We start from the raw sequence: 24,992 nt of genomic DNA, 5'->3' as shown, positions 1-24,992 counted from the left end.
TCTTTCTGAAAAGCCAGGACCACATTCTTCCTTGACAATTTTCTCATGATGGAAAAAAGGATAAAATATTTGTAGTGCCCAGTGGAGGGTTTACTTTGCATTTCATTTACTTAATTCATTCTTTTTCCAGCATGTTTTCACCCAAATATATTCTGAAAATAGATAAAAGATGAATTAACCCAATGATCAGGCAAGTTTGGAAAAACCAGTTAATCAAGACAGCTAATCGATACAAATTCTAATGTCCTTTCATTAGTACACATTAAATATTTTCATCATTTATTAATTTATATTTTGTGTTGCTTAAAATATCAATATAAATAATAAAATTATGCTCTGTGGAGGTTTCTCAGCCCATAAAGTTCTTGCCACATGAACATAACCATGGAAATTCAATACCCAGAGGTCAGGTAAATGAGTTTGGTGTGGTGGTACATAAATGTAATCCCAGTGTCAGGGAGGTGGAGATGTATGCATTCCCCTCTACACATTGATAAATAAGCTTACTCAAGAAGATTCTGGCCAATAAAACTTTGCCTCAGAATTTAAGGCATATGTCTCCTAAAGAACAGTCCCTAAGTTCACCACTAGCCTCCAGATGAAGACAAATATTAATAAATACATACAGAAACACACACACACAAACACACACACACACTCACACACACACAATCCCCTCTGAACAGTTAAAACTAAACTGTATGGTAATACAATGAACATATAGAAGCAAAAGTACTATTAATCAGGCTATATCTACTTACCTCTCTGTGAAGAAATTCAGGAAGCAGTCATCAAGAGCACACAAGCAAGAAACAATAACAAAAGTTGTTTTGCACTTTTCCTCTCACTATATAACAACTCTACAACCTGAAATCCAGTAAACACTCTAACATTCTGTTTCTTAACATATCCACTGGGGATACGTGAAGAAGCCCACCATGATTTGAAGGTGGTTTGTTACCTAAGCTTTCCTGTGCTAGATTTAATTTCCAGTATGTTGATGCTGGGAAATAACATGTGTTAGAATAGGCAATGCATTTCCTTACAATTCACAGTATGCTGTGAGTCTCACATGGCTGGTTTTATTGACAGAGGGGACCTCTAGGCATGGTTAAGAGGGAAGAAGAATGGGCTATAGGCCAGAGGGACAAGTCTTTTATTTGGGCCATGACACATGTGGAAAATGTTCTGGGAGTGGCACTGTACCTAGAGATGACATGTCTTATTGTTGGGTCTAAGAACTGGCTATAAAGACATCCAAAGAATCACTTGATGCTAGCATTCCCCTCTCTTTCTTATAAATGAGGAGGAACTGTAGACAGGAATAGGAGCATAAGATCCTTTAAATTCCTCAGTAATGTCTAGGGCATCATCCATTTTGGGACAGAGCTGACCCTCATCATTGGGGCTCATTTTATAGTAATTTGTACCAGGCTCTTCTATAAACAGTGGTTGGTAATACTGTAAATTATCTAATTATTTGGTTAAAAATGTTTTGAATTGGGGTTGGAAAGATGGTGCAGTGGTTAAGAGCTCTGACTGCTCTTCCAGAGGTCCTGAGTTCAATTCCCAACAACAACATGGTGGCTCACAACCATCTGTAATGAGATCTGATGCTCTCTTCTGGTGTGTCTTAAGACCACTACAGTGTACTCATATATAATAAATAAAAATCTTTAAAATAATGTTTTGAATTTGTGTTTGAAGGAATGTCGAGATGAGATTAATGAGGCAGGGAGTAAATAGTACAACTAGAAAAATGAGAAAAAGGGGGGAGGTTAGAAAGGCAGTATTAATTTTTATATAAAGTTTTAGAAATCCCAGGAATTAGAGGCCTCATACTTTTCCCTATGTTTTTGGATGTCTGATTCTAACTGCTAGATTTTGTTTCTCATTATTCCAGACTGGTTGACGAGGAAGCAGCTTTCTTTTTGGAGAAAAAGGCAAAGACCACCTTCTTTTTCTGTAAGAATATCTAGCCCCTGTCAGAATCAATTTGTCTTTGGAGAGTGAGAATGGTTTGGATCACCTCTTAAATTCCATTTTCAACCTGGAAAGAAAAGTGATTTTATAAAGTTAGAGAGGTAATCAGCCTTGCTGTTCCCATACCAATATCTATAGCTATTTCCTCCTGCTACCAGGAGTAGCACAATCTGCTATGCTGGGCAAGTATTGAGAATGCAACCAGGATTGGTAGAGGCTTTTATCCCTGGATTACTACTAATTCAGGGGAAAGGACCACCAATGTACAAACTCCTGACCAGTTGTCAGGCAGACAATGATATACTTGAGTGCCACAGAGTATTGACATATTCTGGAATGTAGAGCACTGTAGCAGAGATGATATAGGAATTGTTTTGCTTCTGTTGTTATCTAGGGAGTTTTGTGTTTCTACATAAAATGTTATAGATGTCTTGAAACAGTCTGACATGCCAAAAAAGAATGATACACAAAATGTTATGGCAACACTCGTGTTGGGGCGGCTGTTGAAAGGTGAAGTGAGGTTGCTTGACATGATCACTATAGAAGCTGTAAGTGGCAATAGTGAGTTAATTCTAGGGGGTACACACAGTTAACAATGTGTAAAGCAACCAGACTGGGTGATTTTTAAGAAGTTGGTAGGCTGAGGTCAGGTTCTTAAGCAGGAAGTGAAATGACAAGTTACTACAATTTATGAGATGGTTGTCAAAGAAGTAGTGACCTTATAAGTGTTTGTAATGACATCCTATTTTTCAAATTTCTAAAGGTTGGAAAATTGAGACATATTTTCTATGAATGTGAATACTACTGATTGGAGATTCAGATTAGTTTTTATGATAGCACTTAACGATAATGCTTGTTTCCCACCTGGAATTCCATGAGTCATGCATACGGAAAAAGGGGGTCTTGCATTGTCAGTGATCTTACCTTTTATATATGGCCAGACCAATATGGGCAGTCCCTGTATTTGTCACAGCATTGTTTTTACAACCATCCTTAACTTGGTAAAGGAGGAGCAAAACAGATACATCATAATATTTATGTGGAATGCTGAATATAGTGATGATAACAATTTCTTGAAACTTAAATCTCCAAAAATAAGGGCTACCCTGTTGTTGTAAAATTATATTAAAGACTGTCTTTTACCCCCTCTAGATCCAACACAACAGTGCCCCAAGATATCTGGTAGATATCTTGACAGAAACACATCCTAACTCTGTGGCAGCCCAGTGTCTCTTACTGTTGCCCACTCTCTTATACTTAAATCTGCACATGAAGGAACACACTATACAATAATCTCTGATCCAATTGATAAGATGAACTTGCCCACCTAAACACACAAAGCCCTGTTCACATCCGTCTTTTAAGAACATTCATAACATGTTTATTTCCATGCTATAAAGGTACAGCATGGAAGCTTAACATCAGCCTCAATGTTCTCTCTGCAGCTACTCCGTTGTCTCTTCCAGTCTTCCATCAGTTACAGTTTCCTCCTTCTCCCTCAGACTTTTCTCCAACCCATTGTTCCTTCTCATCCAATGACATCCTTGTTCAATCCTGTACCCACCCTCACCTGTATGACATCCTATATTACCCTAGATGGAAACAACCAGCAGGTGGAGGATGAGAAGTCTGTATATATTCCAGTGTGCTTGAGTAAAGATGCTGGAATAGAGTATTATTGGGGGTGGACAATGTGGGTGGACTCAACAACCTCTGGAGCATAAAAGAACCTAGTCTTGTTGTGTTTGTGGTGTAGGAAGAAGAGTCATATTGAGGAAGGTTTGATGTAAGACAGTTGGGCCCAATGAGAGAGTTCCTTGAGTTTAACCACTGTGTGACTCATGAGAAGTACATTGAAATGGTCCTGCCATTTAAGAGATAGAGGTGTGGGCCAATATATGGAAAAGAGAGAAGGAGCCCATCTCCATTGTTGCCAGGGAGTGGGTAGAGGACAATGAGTGGTTGTGGTAGATGGCATTTGGCAAAGTTCCATAGATAAGAACAGAAGTGGCAGAGTAATGGAATAAGTAGGTGATCAGGGAGGGGAGAATGTTTAGGCAGAAGGGCCAGAGTTAGCGCCAGATACATACATGAGTTCAAAAGGTGAGAGGAAAGGAGGATGCTTTGGTAGAGCCCATGACCTAAAGAGAGCCAGAGGTTGTAGTTTTACTGAATTGAGGTGAACTTCCTATAACAGTATGACAAGAGAGTCTTTTAAAGAACAGTTAGTTCTTTTTGTCTTTCCTGAAGATTGGAGGTTATAAGAAATCTGAAAATGCAAAGGGATATTGAGCGATATAGATAAAGTTTAAAAAACGAAGGAAGTGAATTATTGGAGGCTGGGAATGATCAAGGAATGATCTTTTCAATTAGGAAATCAGAGACTATCTGAGCCCTTTTTTGGTGGTGGGAGATGCCTCCGCTCACCATGAGAAGCTATCCACCAAGACCAAGAGTTACTTGGCATGTATGACAGTAGGCATTCAGGTAAAATCAAGTTGCCAGTCAATTCCATGAAAGGAACCCCTATGCTGCTGGGTAGAGAAGGGGATTTGATGACACCTGGAGTTGGAGTCTGAGATCTGACACATTTGCAAGAATCATACAAAGTATCCATCCCTGGATTGTTAGGTTTATTTTTATTGTTTTTCACATGTATGCCACAGGTGCAGAAAAGGATCCCAGATAGCAGCTTAAGACTGCAAGAGCAAATCTCTCTCTCTCTCTCTCTCTCTCTCTCTCTCTCTCTCTCTCTCTCTCTCTCTGGTTATGTCGAGGGAGAAGGGACAGGTCAGGTCAGAGAGGTGTCAGGCCATGGCCTGAAGGAGACCCTTTATAAGCTTTTGAAAATGCCTGGTAACAGGTGTGAGAAAATGTTCGTAGGTGAGGTCTAAAGCTGCTTCATATAAGGGATGGAAAAGGAGGGAAAAGAAAGGAACTGAAGAATGTAAAAACCTAGTTTTCCTTTGTAATAAGAAAACCTATTCTTTTTAGTTGGAACTGTTAGAAACTGAATCACATTCTTTATATCTAAGTAATCACATTGTGGATTGGAGAGGGAGAGAGAAGAACACATCATTGATATCTAGGACTTAGAAATGAGAAGTTCCCAAGGGAATAGAGGAAAGAAGTATGTAATGATGGAAAGAAACCACTGCAGAATAAAAGTGCCTGAGATTTTGATTCTGTCTTTGGCTAGAATATCACATATTGAATTGTAATTCTATTAGCTTTCTTAACTGCTAGTATAGAGGTTTTAAAGGGGGAAGAGAAAAGACTGACTTTTGGCCTTAGGAGGTTAGAGGTAATAGGTTTATGTCCCCTGGGCTCTAGAGAAAAAGTGGGTATTGAGCTTGGGAGACATAGGGTCTGATAATTTGATAACAACAGGGGAATGCTGTTTAGCATCAGAGGGATTCTGGATGTCCCAGACTCAGGTCTACTTGAGAAGCTGGCAAAAGAAATGATATGTTAAATTTAGTAGTGTGGGTGGCTAGGAGGTTGAGAAGAGGGGCTGCTGGTGAATTGGGGTTTATGTAAATGGAGGAAACAAAAGAAATAGAGGCTCTAACCTTAGCTACAAGACCCCTTTTCAGTAAGAGGATAGGATACATTGGTACTACCAAAATGTAGTGGGTGAGAGGATCAGCTGTGAAAATGCAACTAAGTAGTGGTGTTGGATGAAGTTGGTAAGGCTATCCCGCCTAGCCCAACAATGGAAAAATGAGGGGAGGTGCGTCCTCAAAACTTTATCAGGATGGAGTTAGTGATTTCAGTGTCCAAAAGAAAAAAGATGGCTCTCTCAGAAAATATGATGACTACCTGGAGCTCCCTGATGCTGATGGAATTGGTGAGATTCTTGGACCCCTTCAGTCATCCATGGCCAAGCATAGGAGGTCAGTTGTTGGGTGTCATGGGAGTGCTGTTCTTGTGTCCTGGGCAGGAAAATAAAGGCAGAGAAGTTAGAGGTATAAGATCCTATTATCCTAGTCTTTTTGTTTGTTTGTTTGCTTGTTTTGTTTTTTGGTTGTTGCTGTTTTGTCTGTTTGTTTTTTTAATCAAGAAACTTCATTTAATGAGAAGGGGATATGTACTCTAGTTTGAACATCTACCCCAGCAACTTCCTTTAAGAGAAGGATCAAAGCTGGGTTAGGATAAGTAGGGGAAGAAGTGTGTGTACAGGGGTGCAGGGTGGGGAGTTGGGTGCAGATCAAGAGCAAGTGGCAGGAAGTCTGAAAGTAGGTGCCAACTTAGGACCACTGGAGCAGCCTATAGCAGGCACAGGAGGAGATGATTTGTAGAAACTGAACAGGCAAGCTCTGTTGAAATCTTGTAAGAAGGAAAAGCTGGGTAGGATAGGGAAGTAGGAGAGGTTTTAGAGGCAGTTGGAGACTGTAAGATGGAGAGGTTCATTAGCTGGATCAAGAATTCTAGTATCTTTTATCTGTTTGAGATTTCATAGGTAAAAGAAATTAAGTTTTGGGACAGGACAAGAAAAAAAGTATGTTTGGAATGAAGATAAGTAAAGCTAAGACAAAGAGCAGCTCCTTCAATTTTCTAGATTGCTGACAGTATGGATTAGATTCTTTAAAATGGTAGGATCAAAAATGACTTTACATGGCCACTTGGAGTCATTATCTAACAAGTACTTGGGCCAGTCCTGTTTGCGAGAATGAATACATTTTAGAGGCCTTGATATCAAGCTCTAGTTTTAGTGGATTGAGACTTTCTAGCAGGCATCCTAGTGAGGAGCCTAGAGATCTGGTTGAAGACAAGATACTCACTGAGTAAAATATCTTTACCCACATCCTGAGGATAAATTAATAACAATGAATTAATCTAACCACAGCATTCTGAGGAGAGATTGTTAATGAAGTATTTCTAACAAGGAGCCATTTTAGATTTACTGAATAGACAAATAGTCACACAGAAGCTACTGACTGAGAGCTGCAGGTATAATGCTTGAACTGTGGGCCCAGTGCTAGAGAGAGAATGGTTTAATATCTGCCTGGTGGAAGGAAGAAAAACAACACCAACAACAACAACAACAACAACAACAACAACAAAACAAAAACAATTAAACAAACAAAAACGAAAAAAAAAAAAAAAAAACAAAACAAAACACCAGATAGTGAGAGGAGAGAATTCAACTAAGGGTAAAAGTCTTAAAATGTGTCAGCTAGAAGGCCAGTCATAAAGATCTTGGATAAAACTGTCTCTTAGACCCATACAGGCTGGTCAGTCCTCCTGTGGTCAACCTGACAGGTAGCTTACCAATCTACTGGTGTATGGATAGAATCTAATGATCCCATAACTGGAAAATGAGCCTGTATAATAGCCAAATTTGTTGATTGGTCAGGATGAGGTTCAAGCCCATGGGTCTTAACAAACAAGGTGGGGCCATTTCATGTGGTAGCAGGTTCAATGCCCTGTACAGAGCCACAATTCCATCCAGGCCTATGTGGCAGGGGCTGTGAATGAGTCTCAGCACCAATATTAGAATGGGCAGTGTAGTACCAGAAAAATCACACCATGTGGTAGGTCTTATATAGATTTTATTGGCTGCAGATTTGGGGAATGATTTTTTTTCTGGGATGTAATGCATGTGATGAATGAACAAAGGGATGTGTGCCAGGTGCCATGACCATGGATTCAAAAGTGGTGTTGTCACCTAGAGATAACATCATCACTGGGTCTGAATGCTGGCTGTGAAGGCACTTCTAGCTGTCCATGGATGCACATGATGCTAGCAACATGCCTTACATTTGCAGCTTAATACAGGGTGGCTGCCACAAAGGGATAATGTAACTGCCATGGGATGACTGAGATGGCTGAAGAGTGAGTTGTTACAAGTAAAGCATCTGATTGCTCTCTCTTTCAAATGTTTGATGTGATTTCTTCCAAACACTTGCACGCTTGGCTCTCATCAAAGTCAAGCTAATACTGACCTAATAATTTTGAATCACAAAATGTAGTAAACTAAATACATTAAAATATGATGTCCCAAAATATAACAAGAACACATGCTCCACTATGTTCATAGCAGCCTTATTTATAATAGCCAGAAGCTGGAATGAACCCAGATGCCCTTCAACAGAGGAATGGATACAGAAAATGTAGTATATCTACACAATGGAATAGTACTCAGCTATCAAAAACAACGACTTTATGAAATTCATAGGCAAATGGATGGAACTAAAAATTATCATCCTGAGTGAGGTAATCTAATCACAGAAAAGCACACATGGTATGCACTCATTGACAAGTGGGTATTAGCCAAAATGCTTGAATTGCCCTAGATGCACAGAACACATGAAACTCAAGAGGGATGACCAAAATGTGAATGCTTCCCTCCTTCTTTAAAAGAGGAACAAGAATACCCTTGGCAGGGAATAGAGAGGCATAGTTTAAAACAGAGGTACAAGGAACACCCGTTCAGAGCCTGACCCAGATATGGCCCATACATATACAGCCACCCAATTAGATAAGATGGATGAAGCAAAGAAGTGCAGGCCAAAAGGAACCGGATGTAGATTTCTCCTGAGGGACACAGCCAGAATACAGCAAATGCACAGGCGAATGCCAGCAGCAAACAGGTGAACTGAGAACGGGACCCCCATTGAAGGAATCAGAGAAAGGGCTGGAAGAGCTTGAAGGGGCTCGAGACCCCATATGAACAGCATTGCCAAGCAACCAGAGCTTCCAGGGACTAAGCCATACCCAAAGACTATACATGGACTGACCCTGGGCTCCAACCTCATAGGTAGCAATGAATATCCTAGTAAAAGCACCAGTGGAAGGGGAAGCCCTTGGTCCTGCCAAGACTGAACCCCCAGTGAACGGGATTGTTGGGGGGAGGCTGGTAATGGGGGGAGGTTGGCAAAGGGAACACTCATGTAGAAGGGGAGGGGGAGGGATTAGGGGGGTGTTGGCCGGGAAATCGGGAAAGGGAATATCAATGTAAATGTAAATAAGAAATACTCAAGTTAATAAAGAAACAAATGTAGTTAATCTTCCTGGGATATTTCTTTATAATATTTTTTTAAAGTCTAATACAGAAACCTACCCTTTTAGTAAACAATAATAAATCCAAACCATGTATTTATGGTCATGGTGTTCAGAGTTGTTCCAGATAGAGGCTGGACCCTCGAAGATGTAAAATGTCCTGCAGGCCTTAAGGGTTTAGTCAAATAGACAAGAAAGAGTGAAAAGCAGAGAAAGGAGATTTGTTCAAGGTGGGCACATATGGAAGAGAAGCAATTATGAGGTCTATTGATCTTTCAATTATACCACAGTTAGAATTATGCATAAGAAAGCAATCCTGATCCAGGTTTGTTCCTGCCTATCACTGGCCAATTTTATCTTACCCCTGGTCTCTCATGCCACGTGGTCTGATCAGTTGTCAGTACTATTTGAAATCTCTTCCTGGAGAACAAATTCCCCTTCTGTCTGGTACTATGTCTATCAGCTTTTAGCTTCCCTTATCTTGATTCATGGAGAAATGCCAATTTCTTGTTTTTCACCTGTCTCAAACCTAAGGTAACTAAAGTGAGGAGCAAAACTTTCTCCCCTTAGAATATCTTTGCTACTACCAGGATGGTTACAGAATGACCTGAAAAAATCACTTGGTATCCATAAAAAAAAGAGAAAAATGCAGGTTTGTCACCGATGTTCTGAGACTGCAGAGTTGTCCCAAGTTCTATGTGTTCCCCAAGGGAATGGCATCGGCTCAACTGGTTTTCAGGAAGTCACTCCTGACACTGTCTCTCCCTGTAGCTCATGACCTCAATTTCTTAGAGTACTTGTAGAGCCAATGAAGTGTACTGGAAAAAAAGTCATCTAGAGTCATCTGCTCTTGTCCCTAGGAGCATCTCTACCAGGAAGTTTGTAGACTAATAGCCACAGGCACAGGGAAGCCCAGGACAACCTCACTTCAGGAATAGATAGGTGTAAAAACAGAGTGCTCTATTCACAATACCCCAGCTCCCCAAAAGCCAGAGTTTTCAGATGTGGTATTCTATAAGGGATACTTGATAGACTCCAGACAAGACTGCAGGATTGTCCCTGATACCTGCAGTCCATCTCATAAGTAATGAAAGGAACCCTACTAGGAGTACTGTGTCTGATCACTAGGTAACAGGCTTCCAAGTAGCTGAGTTTCTAATCATGGGAGTGAGTATGTAGGTGTATAGGATCAGAAAAATCAAAGGTGTTCTGCAGGTCAAAATTTGTCTTTCCCATCCTTTTCTTACTACCTGCTGGGGAATACAGGAACTTGACTACCAGCCCCTTTATGACCTTCATCAGTGATGAATGAAAATATGAAATTCTGTCTTTTAGCTCCGACCCTCTTTAAAGTTGCTATCATATGATGTCCTACTCATTTACTAGTGCTTGAAATCTTAGAACATCTACAATGCCAGCTTTCTACCTACTATCTGCTCAAGGTCTTCTGGTGTTTTGAGTCTCTGTTGAGAAGTTGGTGTAATTCTGTTGGCTCTCCCTCCATATGTTAATTGCCCCTTTTTCCTTACCTCGTTTCAATATTCTAGCTTTGTTGTGTTTATTTGCTGTTTTAATTATTATGTGATGGGAGGAATTTCTTTCTGTTCCCATATGTTTGGTGTTCTATAGCCTTCATGTTTGTGGGGATCTCTTTATCTTTGCGATATTTTCATATATATATATATATATATATATATATATATATATATATATATATATGTATTTTTTTTGAGGATGCATGTTGCTCCTTTGAGTTTGGAATCATCACTTTCTCTTATACCAGGCTAGTCTTCAACAACAATGATGACAGAAACCCACATACACATGGAAGCTAAACACTATCCAATTCTTTCTATGAAGCCACAATTACATGGATAACTAAACCACCAAAAGACCCAAAAAAAGAAAGAGAAAATCAGACCAATTTTTCTCATGTGTATTGATAGAGAAATACGCAATATAATTATTGCAAACTAAATTTATGAATACATCAGAATGATTATCCATCATGATCAAGAAGGTTTCATCTTTAGGATGCCAGGATGATTAAATATATGGAAATCCATCAATGTAATTCAATATAAAAAGAAATTCAAAGGAAAGAAATACACATGATTATCTCAGTAGGTGGTCAAAATCCTATAAAAAATACAGCACCACTTCATGCAAAAAGTATTGAAGAGAACAGGAATTTAAGACACATACCTAAATATAATAAAAACAATGTACAGCAAGCAAATAATCAGAATCAAACTAAGTGAAAAGAAATTGAAGGAATCCCACTCATCTCAGGGAAAAGACATGACTGTGTACTCTCCCCCTGTCTATTCAATATAGTATTTGAAGTTCTAGCCAGAACAATTATGAAACAAAAGGGGATCAAAGTTATGCAAATTGAAAAGAAGTATATCAAGATATCACAATTTGTGGATGATATGATAGTATACATAAGTGACCTATATCCTCCACTAGAAAACTTCAACATCAGAAAAACATCTTTAGCAAAGTGCCTGGGTACAAAACTATTTCCACATAACCTCCCTCCATTCCAAGGATAAACAGGCTGAGAAAGAAATTTCTGAAATGGCACCCTTCACAATAGTCACAAATTATATGAAATACTTTGGTGGGATGCTAACCAGGCAAGTGAAAGATCTGAATGATAAAAACTTCAAGACTCTGAAGAAAAAAATTGAAGATTTCAGAAAATTTCAGATGGAAAGATCACCCATGCTGATGTGTCATCAGGATTAACATAGTAAAAGTGGCAGTCTTTCCAAAAGCAATCAAAATTCCAACTCAATTCTTTGTTGATATAAAGAGAAAAATTCTCAAATGCTACCAGAATAAAAAAAAAGTCCCCAGGATAGCAAAGATGATTCTCAACAATAAAAGAAATTCTGGCAGAATCACCGTTCCTGAGCTCCAGCTATACTACAGAGCAATAGTGATAAAAATTTATGGTATTTGTACAGAGACAGGCAAGTAGATCAAAATAAACTTGGAATAAACTTCATCCAGATGTGAACCCATACACCTTTATTCAATTAATCTTTGACAAAGGAGCCAAAACCAACGAGTTGAATAAAAGACGGCATGTTCAACAAATGGTGCTGCCTTAGGTGGCAATCAGCATGTAGAAGAGTACCAATTGACCCATTCTTATCTCCTTGAACAAAACTTAAGTCTCAGTGGATAAAAGACTATAAAACTATATATGCAGAATCTAATAAAAGAAAAAGTGGGAAAGAACCTCAAACACATTGGCACAGAGGAAAATTTCCTGAACAGTACACAAATGTCTTATGCTCTAAGATCAAGAACTGACAAATGGGATCTCATAAAATTGAAATGCTTCTGTAAGGTTAATTAAACTCTCAGTAGGACAAAACAGCAACCCACAAATTGAAAGTTCTTTACCAACTCTACATTTGATAGAGGAATAACAACCAAACTATACAAAGAACTCAAGAAGTTAGACTCCAGAGAACCAAATAATCCTATTTAAAAAAAGTCAGGTACAGAGCTAAAGAGAAAATTCTCAATGGAGGAAACTTTAGTGGCTGAGAAGCACTTGAAGACATGTTTCAATATCATTAGTCATCAGGAAAATGTAAATCAAAACGACCCTGAGATGCCACTTTACACTAATCAGAATGGCTAAGTTCATAACTCAGGTAACAGTAGATGTTGGGGAGGATGTGGAGAAATAGGAACACACCTCCATTGTTGGTGGAATTGCAAGCTGGTACAATGACTGCAAATCTCTCTGACCATTCGCCAGAAAATTGGCAATAGTTTTACCTGAGAACCCAGCTCTACCACTACTGGGCCTATACCCAAATTATACTATAACATATACAATGACTTGCTCCGTTATGTTCAGAGTAGTCTTATATTTAATAGCCAGAAGCTCAAAACAATGCAGATTTCCCTTAACAGAGGGGTGGATACAGAAAATTTGTTACATTTACCCAGTGGATTACTACTAATTTATTAAAAACAAATTAATTAAATTTGCAGGAAAATGGATGGAACTTGAACATATCCTGAATGAACTAACCCAGTTACAAATCAAACAACACATGGTATGTACTCACTGTTACCTGGATATTAGCCAAAAAGAAGCCCAGAATACCCATTATACAACTCACAGATCATATGAAACCAAAGAAGAAATAAGATCATACCAAACTGTTAATCCTACAGTACTACTCAGAAGGGGCATAAAAATAATCTTGGGAAGTAGAGGGGCAGAGGGACCTGGGAGGGAGAAAGGACAGGGAGGGAAAAGGGGGACTGGTTCAGATAAGGGAGGAGATAGGGGACAAGATCAGTATTTCAGGAATTTGAAAGGAAGGGAGTAGCAGTGTGGGAAGCATAACTAGAGGTAGCCACTAGAAAGTCCCAGTTGCCAGGGACCCAAGAAATTGCTTGAATTCAACAGTGAGAACATACGCTTAAATAATTAACAAAATGGAGAGAGAACCTGTAGTGACTATATCCAGTGGATTGGCACTGCTCACAGTTAAGGGATTGGGCCACTTACCCAACACAAAAATATTAATCCAGAATTCTTCCTGTCAAAAGAAAATACAGGGAAAAAGAGTGACTCAGAGACTGAAGGCCATCTAAAGACTGCCTTACCTAGGGTTCCATACCTTCTGGACACACCAAACTGAGACACTATTGCTGATGCCAAGAAGTGCTTGTGACAGGAGCCTGGTATAGCTGTCCCCTGAAAGGTTTTGACAAAGTCTGACCAGTACAGCTATGAATGCTTTCAGCCAACCATCAGACTCAGCATGGGGGCCAGAATAGTGAAGTTAAGGCAAGGAGTGCAGGAGCTAAAGGGTATGCAACCCCATAGGAAGACCAACATCAACTAACCAAACACTGCAAAAGTCCCTAGGACTAAACTACCATCCAAAGAATACACATGTAGGAACCCATGACTCCAGCTGGATATGCTGCAGAAAATTGCCTTTTGAGGCATCAATGGGAGGTAAGTCCCTTGTTCCTCTGGAGGCTTAATAACCCAGAGAAGGGAAATGCTAGGTTACTGAAGCAGAAGTGGGTAGGCAGGTGGGGCATCACCCTCATAGAGTCACGGGAAGGGAATAGAGGCTATGTCGAGGAGAAACTGGAGGGGGCATAACATTTGAAATGTCATTAAATAAAATAACCAATAAAAATGAAAAAAATGAAGAAGAAGAAGAGAGCTTCTGTGTTGGAGTGATAGACTCAGCAATTAAGAGCTCTGACTGCTCTTCCAATGTTCTTATGTTCAATTATTGTCAACTACATGGTGGTTCATAGTTATCTCTAATTGTTCCAATGCCCTTTTCAGTTGGGTCTAAAGATAGTTACAGTGTTTTCACTTAAAATAAATAATAAATCATTTTAAACAGAAGAAAGAAAAAGAAGAGAGCTTCATCAAATTGTCAACCATTTAAGACAGTTCATGTGTGAGAAGAGACATACTTGAGACAATTGGTTGTCCTTAGTCAAATCTAACTGAAGGCAAGACTATCAGAAGATCAAACTTCTTCGTATGACCTTAAGTTTCAACTGTAATTCCGGCAGAGCACTATAATTCTTTTTTGAAATTATGAATACCTAACTATGTAGTAACCTTTGTCATATAAGCATCCCATGGGATTGGAGAAGTGGCTCCAATCAAAGTACATGTGCCACATCATAAGGACCTGGATATGATATCCTCAACCCAAAATACATAGCCACGGATCATAGTGCATGCTTCTAAAACCAGCATTCAAGAGACAGAGACCAGTGTAACTCTCAGACTTACTGGCAATCCAGCCTAGCCTTCTTGCTGTGCTCTAGGCAAGAAAGATTCTCTATCTCAAAGAATGACATTCATAGTAATGATATATGAGGTTGATCTCTGGCCACCACATGTATGTAATTTCATGTGTTTGTGCAGCCCTTTAGAAATCTCCATATTTCTAAAGTGCTTCTCCTAGATTTTAGCCAGTATAGTTGTTACCACCAGCTGTCTACTGAACTCCAAACTTTTGCTGTTTTCTGTCATGCTCTGCCTATACCACCATTTTCAAATATAAACATTTTTGTAAGAAGTCATCAGATGATACAGTGTTTAGCAGAAGCTGGAATGTGAGTAAACTGGCAGTTTAGAAAAACAAGTTCTGATAATGATTTATTAACCATATAGTTTTCTAAATTCTTAAAACTGTAATTTTTTAATTTGTGTATTATTTAGATATTTCTTTCTTTTTATCCATCTTTATTAACTTGAGTATTTCTTATTTAAATTTGATAATTATATCCTTTCCCGGTTTCTGGGCCAACATCCAGCTAACCCCTTCCCCTCCCCTTCTATATGGATGTTCTCCTCCCCATCCTCACCCAATTACCAGCCTTAGACATTCTTACATTAAAAAAAAAAAGAAGAAGAAGAAAGAAAGAAAAAAGCAAAACACAAAGGATTGATGAGTTGATAAAATATTTAAATATAAAGAAAATAAGGAGTTTAGAGTTTGAATAAAGCAAGGGATTTTGGTTGATGCTTATTACCATCTAATAACAGAGACGGGGAGATGACATGCTATTTATACCAAAAATTGGAGTCCCCTTTCGAAGCGTATCCTCTCACTAATAAAAAAGAGAATATCACTACAGAAGTTCATGGTCAATTTTGTTCAACTTTAAAAGAAAACCCCCACAGGTAACGCATGCTATAGATCTCAGTGGATGCCTAGAGGAGAAGAAAAAAATGGAGAAGAGGGTAATCTATGATATTTGAGTTAAGACAGCATGAAGAAGAACACATGGCAGCAGGCAGGTGCTCAGTGAGGATGAGACATCAAAGAAAGATTATAAAACCCAAAGCATTAAGAAAAGACATGTAGAGCAGACAGAGTAAAAAGAAACTGAAAATGTCATGAAACACATGTGCCTGGATGGACTCTTAGAAGAGAAGATAATGACAAGTCTGCACCTAGAAAAAGAGTCCATTTCGACAATTGTTTTCTCTGATACTGTCATTGTGAAGCCATTTACAAGGTGGCCAGAGAGTGAGGAATAGATAAAGCCCATGTCACCATGAAAATCTAGAGTCAGTTCCAAAGTTGTTCAGCAAAAGAGATCAATGTCTAGACTGACGTTCTAGCCTTAAAGCAGGAATAAAACCATTACAATTAGAAGGTTGATGAAATGAGTATTTTGGCAAAGTGCTACTTGAAGATGAGTTCAGATTTTTAGCTTCCACATTAAAACAAACAAACAAAACAACAACAACAACAACAACAACAACAACAACAACAACCTGCACAATAGCAGATGCATGAACTCTTTGTGCTGTGCAGGCAGAAACAGCAGGATACTGACAATTAAATTACCTGGGTGGTAACTTGCCCTGTGATCACCATTCCTGAAATCTCACTATTAGCTTCCTTAATACATTTCTGAAAAGCTTGTTTATAGTCCAGTTTCTTCTGTTCTTTTATGTAAAAAAAAAGTGATGTAACTCGTATTTTTTCATATTTCATCCTTTTATTTTGCATACATGAGAATGATATATTCTTGAACTGATGTTCAAATTTTTCTTTCCCACAGCCTAAGGACTGTCCTTAATGTCACAGTGATCACCATTTTGCTAAAGTCCTTATACACACACTAACATCCTAGACTCATGCTGCCTCTGAATAACATGGAGTCATTAACCTTGGCAGAGAAGATATCCTTCAAAAAAGGCACAAGAAAATATGTAAATTATACAAGCAAGTATAGGCACATAGTGTGGAACCAAAGTAAAATTCCACAAGCTACACCCCTCCCCTAAGAAAAATTCCCCTTCCAGGAATTTCCACCAATTATACCTCTCTCACCCATTTGTGGTTTTATGACCTATTTACACCCTGTCCTAATGGTAGACACATGACTGGCAGGACCAGCAGGGACTTTCCACCACCCAAAACCACAGCATTGCTCCAGGCACCAAGGACAATGTGATCACAATATGGACCAATGAAGTTAAAGGGCAAATGGTTCCAACCAATCTTTGTGTGCCTCAATGTACCCGTCCCCATTCCTGTGGCTTTTGTGATTCTTGTGTTTGAAAGTCACATGTATCTGTAAGACTGGGTTCTTTGCCTTCTCCTGCTTGAAGCCTGAGGAACCCTGACGTGCTGGAACTAATAAACATCTTGCTGATTGCATTGAATCTCAGCTCTGGTGGTCTATGGGGATGAGCAGATCTTTGGTGCTGATCCTTCAGGTCCAATATTTGGGGGCTCGTCTGGGATCCCACTCACCCCCCCCATGCCATGCACACCAGGTTAGGAGGTATGCTTGAGAAAAGTTTGTGTCCTGTGTTTTGTGTTCTGTGTTACTTTCTGTCTTGTGTTTTACCAATTTCTTTCTGGGGCCTGGAGAGGGGTTGGAGGCCCCTCAGTGGTCACTGTGGGTCCCGTGTGGGGCTTGCAGCTGTCACAGGCAGACATGCTGGATGTCATAGGCCACAGCCTGGAGGACGCTCTAGGTGGAGGGTTCCTAAGGGACACTCTACAATCCCGTTGGGAAGGAGGAGTGAAGTGGAATCCATTCCCCATCATTTGTTTGGGAAGGAGGAGTGAAGTGCACTTTACACCCCTTTACCTGTCTCTGGTTAGCTCACAGAAGCTCCCATGTAAATCAGTTTCAGTTTTGTGGAGGTCTCATGGCAGCCGCTTGTTTTTGTTTTTGTGAACCCTTCTGTTTCTGTCTGTTAATCTTTTGGTTGTCTTTCTGTGTGACTAACAGACTATGGGACAGTCCCTGTTGGAGTGAAGTTAGAACAGGGGCCCACAATCTATCTGTGGAGATAAAGAAATCTAAGTGGCAGACTTAGAGCAGGTGAGACAAGAGTAAGGTTGTTCAACTGTGACCTTCCAGCCACCCTGACTAGATTTCCTACATTCTGGTTTGGGAAGATCTGGTTCTCTCTCCCTCTGTGGGTTTGGCCCTCTGTTTCACTTTCAGGGAGCCACAAGACTGAGGTTTTGGCCCATCACAGAACATCCTGAGATGAAATAGGCAACAAAATGGTCAAGCCTGATAAAAAGGAGATCTACCCAGACCTCCAGACTGACCTGATTCTCTCCAGTCCCACACCTCCTTACCCTCCCACACTCACTCCCCAGCCTGCTGTAATGCCTCAGGCATCCCCTGCTAATGCCCCACCTGCACCCTTGGCCCCAATCGAGAACGTTATGGAAGGGGAAATAGAAGAGGGAGGGAGAGGGGGGAGCATTGTGTACAAGGAGCTGTAGGGCAGGGACCCTGGAAGGAGCTCTGTGCTACCCCTTGTTTAGCTGTGCCACTGAATGCTATTTGTCCTCTTCATTGGACCTCTATTTTCTAGACTCTCTTTCTTTTTTTTTCCACCAGCCCACTTGAGATGCTTGTTAGTAGCTGTTATAGGTCCTCTTTACTACTGAGGAAATACAGCATCCTATTTAGAGGCCTGAAAGAATGTTCCAGACACAAATGGAAGGCCCTCACTCCTGCCTGTTGACTTCAACACACCTGATGGTAGGGAGTACCAGGTATATCAACAGGCTCCAATGGTGTGTCTCCGAGGGGCTGGAAAATCCCCCACCAATTTGGCTAAGGTAAGGGAAATGGTCCAGGGTCAGAAAGAATTCACCTCAGTGTTCCTGAAATGTTTGAGGGAGGTTTTCTGTCAGTTCATTCCCTAAAATCCTACAGCAGAAGAACACAAAGCCATTGCTTCTGTGGCCTTCATAGATCAATCAGCTGAAGATATGAAAAGAAAGTTGCAGAAACTTGAGGGGTTAAGTTGCTGAGTACAAATTATAGAGAAAGTAAGGTTGAAGTGTGGTTCAGTGTCTGTAAGATGCAAAAGATACCATAACAGAAAGACTGAGAAAGAGAAAAGAAGACAAAAAGAGCAGGAAGCTAGGGGAAAAAAGAGACAGAGAGAAGAGGAAACTAGAGAGCTAAAGAGAGATAAAAGACAGGAGAGGAACTTCTACTGGCCACAATAGTTAGAGAGACTAGGAAGACGGTACCTGGCAACAGAAGAGAATTTCTGGCTAAAGGTCCTTGTAAGGAAAAAGGACACTGGGTCAGGGACTGCCCTAGGTAAAAGAAGGGGGGCATTTCATTGTCCCCAAAAGCAAGCCTCTCAGTCCTAGAGTACTCGCTATGTGCAAAGATAGAGGGAAAGTCCACCCAGCTTTTTTGTGAATACAGGGACCCAACACTCTGTGCTCCTATGGCCAAAGGGCTAGTGTCCAGCAAAAGACCTTGGGTACAGGTAGCTATAGGCAACAAGCAATACTCATGGACTACCCGAAGAACAGTAGACCTTAGCATGGGCCAGGTATTCCACTAGTTCATGGTCATCCCTGACTGCCCCTATCCCTTGCTCAGGAAATTACAGAAGGTAAGCCAGGAAAATATGATTCCAAATACCTTCTAGTGTTTGTACATACTTTCTCTGGATGGGTTGAGGCTTTTCCTACTAAGCAGGAAACAGCTACCATGGCAGCCAAGAAGATATTAGAAGAAATCTTGCCAAGATCTGGGGTCCCTAATGTAATGACATCAGACAATGGCCCTGCTTTTGTTGCCAAGGTAAGCCTGGGTGTGGCCAGGTATTTAGAGGTCTATTGGAAATTCTACAGACCTCAAAGTTCAGGACAGATAGAGAGAATGAATAGAACTCTAAAAGAGAGCCTGGCCAAATTGACCATAGAGAGTGGCGCAGACTGGATGGTACTCCTTCCCTCTTGCTCACTTCAGAACAAAAAATACCCCTTCCAGATTCAGCCTTACCCCCTTTGAGATCTTATATGCGGCCTCAGCTCCTCTGACTGTATTAGATGATGTTATTGAATCAATATGTCACACTAATAATGATTTATATGCCAGGTTAAAAGATCTACAGGTGATACAGAAAGAAATCTGGTCACAGCTTGCAGCAGCCTATGCCCCAGGGACCCCTGAGACACCTCACGAGTTCCAGGTTGGAGACTTGGTCTACATATGACAACACTGAGCCCAGACACTTGTGACTTACTGGAAAGGACTGTACCTGGTGCTGCTGACCATCCCAACAGCCGTCAATCTCAGCCCACACCAGCCGCATACTAGCTGTTGGGGCTGGGAGCTGGGAACTAGAGGGACACTCAGATCTATAAAAACCTCCCTGGACTTGCATGTCAGATAATGGATGCATCAGAGATGTGACTGGGGGTATTGCTGTAATGCTTACTTGAAGAGTGTTTTGAAAGCAAGAATTTTATGTTTGCCCCGGGATCCATCGAGATAGGTTCCTCAATTGTAAGTGTGGGGTAGGCTTGATTTCTATTGCAAATGATGTAACATCCCCTTACTATGAAGGCATTGCATATGTTAGTACTCCTAACATTTCTTGGGACTGTCCCTCAGGGATCACAACCTGTATAAGTTTAGAAGTTATAAAAGGCAGTCATGACTTTTATGTGTTTGTTCAGATAGTGCTCTGATTGGAATCCTGATGCAAAATTCTAAGTAAGACACAAAAGAAGTTGGTAATTACTCTGATAATTATCTTTGGGCTAAGTTTAGGTGCTGCAGGGACAGTTACTGGACATCTGCAACTCAAAACTTATGGGGAACTGAGGGCTGCCGTTGACTTAGATATAGAAAGAGTAGAAAAGGCTTTTAGCTGACCTCCAAGAATCCCTGGCCTCCCTCTCAGAGGTAGTAGTCCTTCAGAATAGGAGAAGATTAGACTGGGTATTCCTTAAAGAAGGAGGTCTGTGTGCTACCCTAAAGGAAAATGTTTTCTACATAGACCATTCTGGAGTTGTTAAAGATTCTATTGCCAAAGTGAGAGAATGTTTAGCTAGCAGATAAAGAGAAAAGTGAGAGCCACCAAGGGTGGTTCGCTTCCTCATTCAGTAAGTCCCCGGGTTTACCATATTGATCTCCACCCTCCTGGAACCCTTACTTATTCTGCTCCTTTTGTTCACTTTTGACCCCTGCATTCTTAATCACTTAGTAGCCTTTATCTGAGAATTGATAAGTTCTGTCCAGGTCTTGATGTGAAGACAACAGTATCAGACTATATCCATAGAAGATAAATTGTGATTTCGTGATTGAAATCATCCAGAAGAAAAAGGGGAGACGGTGAAACCAAAGGAAAATTCCACAAGCTATACCCCTCCCCTTAGAAAATTTCCCCGGCCAGGAAATTCCACCAGTTATATCTCCCCCACCCATTTGTGGTTTTATGATCTAGTTACACCAAGTACTCATGGTAGCACATGACTGGCAGGAACAGCAGGGACTTTCCACCACCCAAAAACCACAGCATTGCTCCAGGCAACAAGTACAATGTGACCACAATGTGGACCAATGAAGTTAAAGGGCAAATGGTTCCAACCAATTCTTGTGTGCCTCTATGCATCATCCCCATTCCTCTTGTTTTTGTGGTTCTTGTGCTTAAAATTAGCATGTATCTGTAGGATGGGGTTCTTCATCTTCTTCTCCTGCTTAAAGGCTGAGAAACCCCAACATGCCAGAATTAATAAACCTCTTGCTGATTTTATTGAATCTTGGCTTGAGAGATCTTTGGGGATGAGTGGATTTTTTGATAATGGTCCTTCCGGTCCAAAAATAGCAATGGGCATAATAATAATAATGCCAGACCATCCCTTACATGGCCAAGGCAAATTTGACACTCAGATTCCAGCTTTACTGTCTCTGTCTTTGAAAGGCCTGTATGAGAACTTTCTAGGACATTTTGTCTTTTGTGCTGGTATTCCATCTTCTGCCTTACTTCTGTGAAGGTTCTACACATGCTGTCCTTGATCTTTTGTTGTCGTTATTGTTGTTGGTTTGTTTGTTTTTTTCACCTCACATTCTCCTAATGGAAAGTAAAAGTTAAATGAATAAATGATGCCCTTGTAAGACTCATTAAATATCTTATTTTAGCATTATATCCTCATTGAGATACAAGTCACCTTGAAGGTTCATAACACAGATTTGGATGGAAAAGGTGAATAAGGAGTAAAAGAGAAGCATGAAGAAGAAAGAAATCGGGGAAGGAAGAAGGCACCATAAACATTGCACTTTCCATTATCTTGGAGCTCTAGGATACAGGATAGAAAATTGGTTCTAAATGTACTATGATTTTAACTTCAAAGGCAGAAACTGTACCTTGAATGAAATTAATATTATCAGTTTTTGACTGAGGAAATGATTAGTTTCCAAGGCATTATTTAAAGTATCTCTTTTATCCTATTCCAGGAACTACTGGTTGCCTCCCAAAAGTTTCCAGTGATCAACAGTAGCTCTAGATGCACCTAAGAAACAGAGTGTAGATTACTGTTATGGTCACAAAGGGCAGATATGAGAGCTTTGACTGGATGACAAGCTGCTGCTGCTGATAATCAGTAACACATGGCAAAAATGGCAACCGGACAAGAAAGAATACAGCATCTGAGTAGCTAATATGTTCTTCTTCTAGTGAGTAGAAATTAAATGTGTTAATGCTAACAAATGAGTGTTTCTTCCCTCTTGCTGTATACAGAGTGTGGGGGTTCAATAATTGTCTTGTGCACCTATTTAAAAATTATGAGATCATTACCTAGGGCCTGGTTCCTGTGTAGCTCTGTACCAAGGACAATTGGAATACCAACTGTATAGAGTTCATTGTGCTCCCCTATTTATTGGAATTTTGATAGTTTTAGGGCAAATACTGTCAGGTCATTTTTAAAAATATGGAAATTTGGTAACACAAATATGATTGTGTAGGACTGTCATTAGCCCTCTTACTTTCTTTTGTTCATTGTACCTTGCTAAAAATCTCCCAACAAAAGCAATGTAAGTGATAAAAGTATCATTTTGGTTTATAGTTCAAGGGTACCATCCACATCAGGGAGTTCAGAGCTGCAGGAGCTTAAAGGTGGCTGGTTACCTGACTTCTATAATTAAAAGGAATAATGAATGTTATACTAGTGCTCAGCTAACTTTCTGCACTATTATCCAGAGAATGCTGCATCCCACAGTGGGCAGGTATACCCATTAAAGTAGAACAATCAAGGGCTATCTACAAAATATTTTACTCCAAAACAAAAGAATGTACCTTTTTCTCAGCACTTTATGGTACCTTCTCTAAAATTGATGTAATAATGAGGCATAAAACAAGCTTCAAGGATGCAAGACTTTTCAAATAATCCTAAGCATTCTATCAAAAACCATAGATTAAAGTTGGACTTCAACATGACAGAAACAACAGAAAACACACATACTAAACGAGAATGAACAACTCTCTACTCAATGGTTAGGAAAGAAATAAAGAAGGAAATTAAAAGTTTTCTAGAACTGAATATAAATAAAGGCACACCATACCCAAATTTATGGAACACAATGAGAACAGTGCTAATGGGAAGATTCAAAGCAATAAGTGCCTTAATAAATAAAGTTGAAAGATCTCATACTTTAAAATTAACATCATAACTGAAAGCTCTAGAACAAACAGAAGGAAATATTTCCAAAATAGTTAGACATAAGTAAAAATCATACCCAGGGCTGAAATCAATCAGAAACAAAGAGAACCAAACAAAGAATCAACAAAACCAAAAACTGGTTCACTGAGAAAATCAACAAGATATACAACCCCTTAGTCAATCTAATTAAAATGTACATCGTTAATCCCAACATAGTTAGGAAAGACAAGGAAGAAATAACAACAGAAACTGAGTTAATTAAAAAATTTATTATGTCATACATCAAAAGTCTATAATACACAAAACTATTCCAAAAAAAAGTAAAACACAAAATACTACCTAATTCTTACTATGAGTCCATAATCATGCTGTTATCTAAACTATACAAAATCTCGACAAAAAGAGAACTTCAGATCAGTTTTGCTTATGACTATCACTGCAAAAATACTCAATAAATTTATCACAAACTTCACCTAAGAATACATCAAAAACATCATTCACAATATAAAGAAAGGCTCATTCCAAATGCAAAGATGGTTGAATCCTCAACTCTATATAAACAAACTAAAAGAAAAAACATCACATAATCATCACATTAGATGCTGAAAAGATGTTTGAAAGAGTAAACATCCTTTCATTTTAAGTGTTGGAGATATACAGGATTCAAGGCACATACTACAATACAATGAAAATATACAGTAAGCCAATTGCCAATATCAAATTAAATAGGGTAAAACTAAAATCAGAGAAAAGATAAGGCTGCCCACTTTGTTTCTATCTACTCAATAGAGGACTTGAAGTTCTAGCTTGAGTAGTAAGACCATGAAAGGAGATCAGGAGAATTGAAATTGGAATGGAAGAAGTCAGGGCATTAACTGTTCACAGATGATATGATAGTAAACATAAATGATCCCCAAAATTCTACCAGACTCCTGCTACAACTTCATCAATGTTGCTGGACATAAATTTTCTCAAAGAAATCAGTAGTCTTAATATATACAAATGATAAAAGGGAAGAGAAAGGAATTAGGGCTCAGTCTATAAGAAAAATTTATTAAAAGGCCATGAAACTGAAAAGCTTCTATAAGGCAAAAGACACTGTAAATAGGAGAAAAGAGCAGTCTAGACATTGAGGAAAGATCTTCACTTAACAGTTTATATGACAATGTTAATATCCAAAATATACCAAAAGTTGAACAAGAAAGACTCGAAGAAACCAAGTAACTCAAATAGTTTGAGACAGGTCTAGTCAGAGAATTCTGATACTCCAACTTATAGTAATCAGAATGGCTAAGATAAAAAATTCCATTGATAGTACATGCTGGTGTGGATCTAAAGACAGGGGAATACTCCTCCGTTGCTGTTATGACTGCAAAATTATACAGCCACTCTGGAAATCATTTTACAGTTTCTTAGAAAATTGGAAAATTTTCTACCTCAAGACCCTAGCTATACTGCTTCTGCGCAAACACCCAAAAGATGATTCACCATACCACATGAGTATCTGCTACACTTCTT

At 39.5% G+C, this 24,992-nt stretch overlaps 2 long non-coding RNA genes across 3 annotated transcripts; one reads left to right on the top strand and one right to left on the bottom strand.

Annotated features, from left to right (window-relative positions):
* Positions 1–1,778: 1,778 nt before the first annotated feature.
* On the bottom strand, positions 1,779–19,562 carry LOC108352514 (uncharacterized). Its single transcript, XR_015635434.1, has 3 exons — positions 19,470–19,562; positions 5,806–5,918; positions 1,779–2,050 (listed from the first exon to the last, which is right to left on the bottom strand). It is a non-coding gene; the product is annotated as an uncharacterized LOC108352514 (long non-coding RNA).
* Positions 17,096–22,766, top strand: LOC120096227 (uncharacterized). 2 transcript variants are annotated; one of them, XR_015635433.1, is made up of 4 exons: positions 17,098–17,316; positions 18,400–18,623; positions 19,909–20,319; positions 22,273–22,766. It is a non-coding gene; the product is annotated as an uncharacterized LOC120096227 (long non-coding RNA). The 2 variants fall into 2 exon arrangements; XR_015635432.1 differs by lacking the exon at positions 22,273–22,766 and having other exon boundaries at positions 17,096–17,316; positions 19,909–21,576.
* Positions 22,767–24,992: the final 2,226 nt, after the last annotated feature.

The sequence above is a fragment of the Rattus norvegicus genome, chromosome 13 (assembly GCF_021556685.1).
Source record: "Rattus norvegicus strain SHRSP/BbbUtx chromosome 13, alternate assembly SHRSP_T2T, whole genome shotgun sequence".
In the NCBI taxonomy this organism is placed as follows: domain Eukaryota; kingdom Metazoa; phylum Chordata; class Mammalia; order Rodentia; family Muridae; genus Rattus; species Rattus norvegicus.
This window is presented reverse-complemented; position numbering and strand designations above follow the sequence as displayed.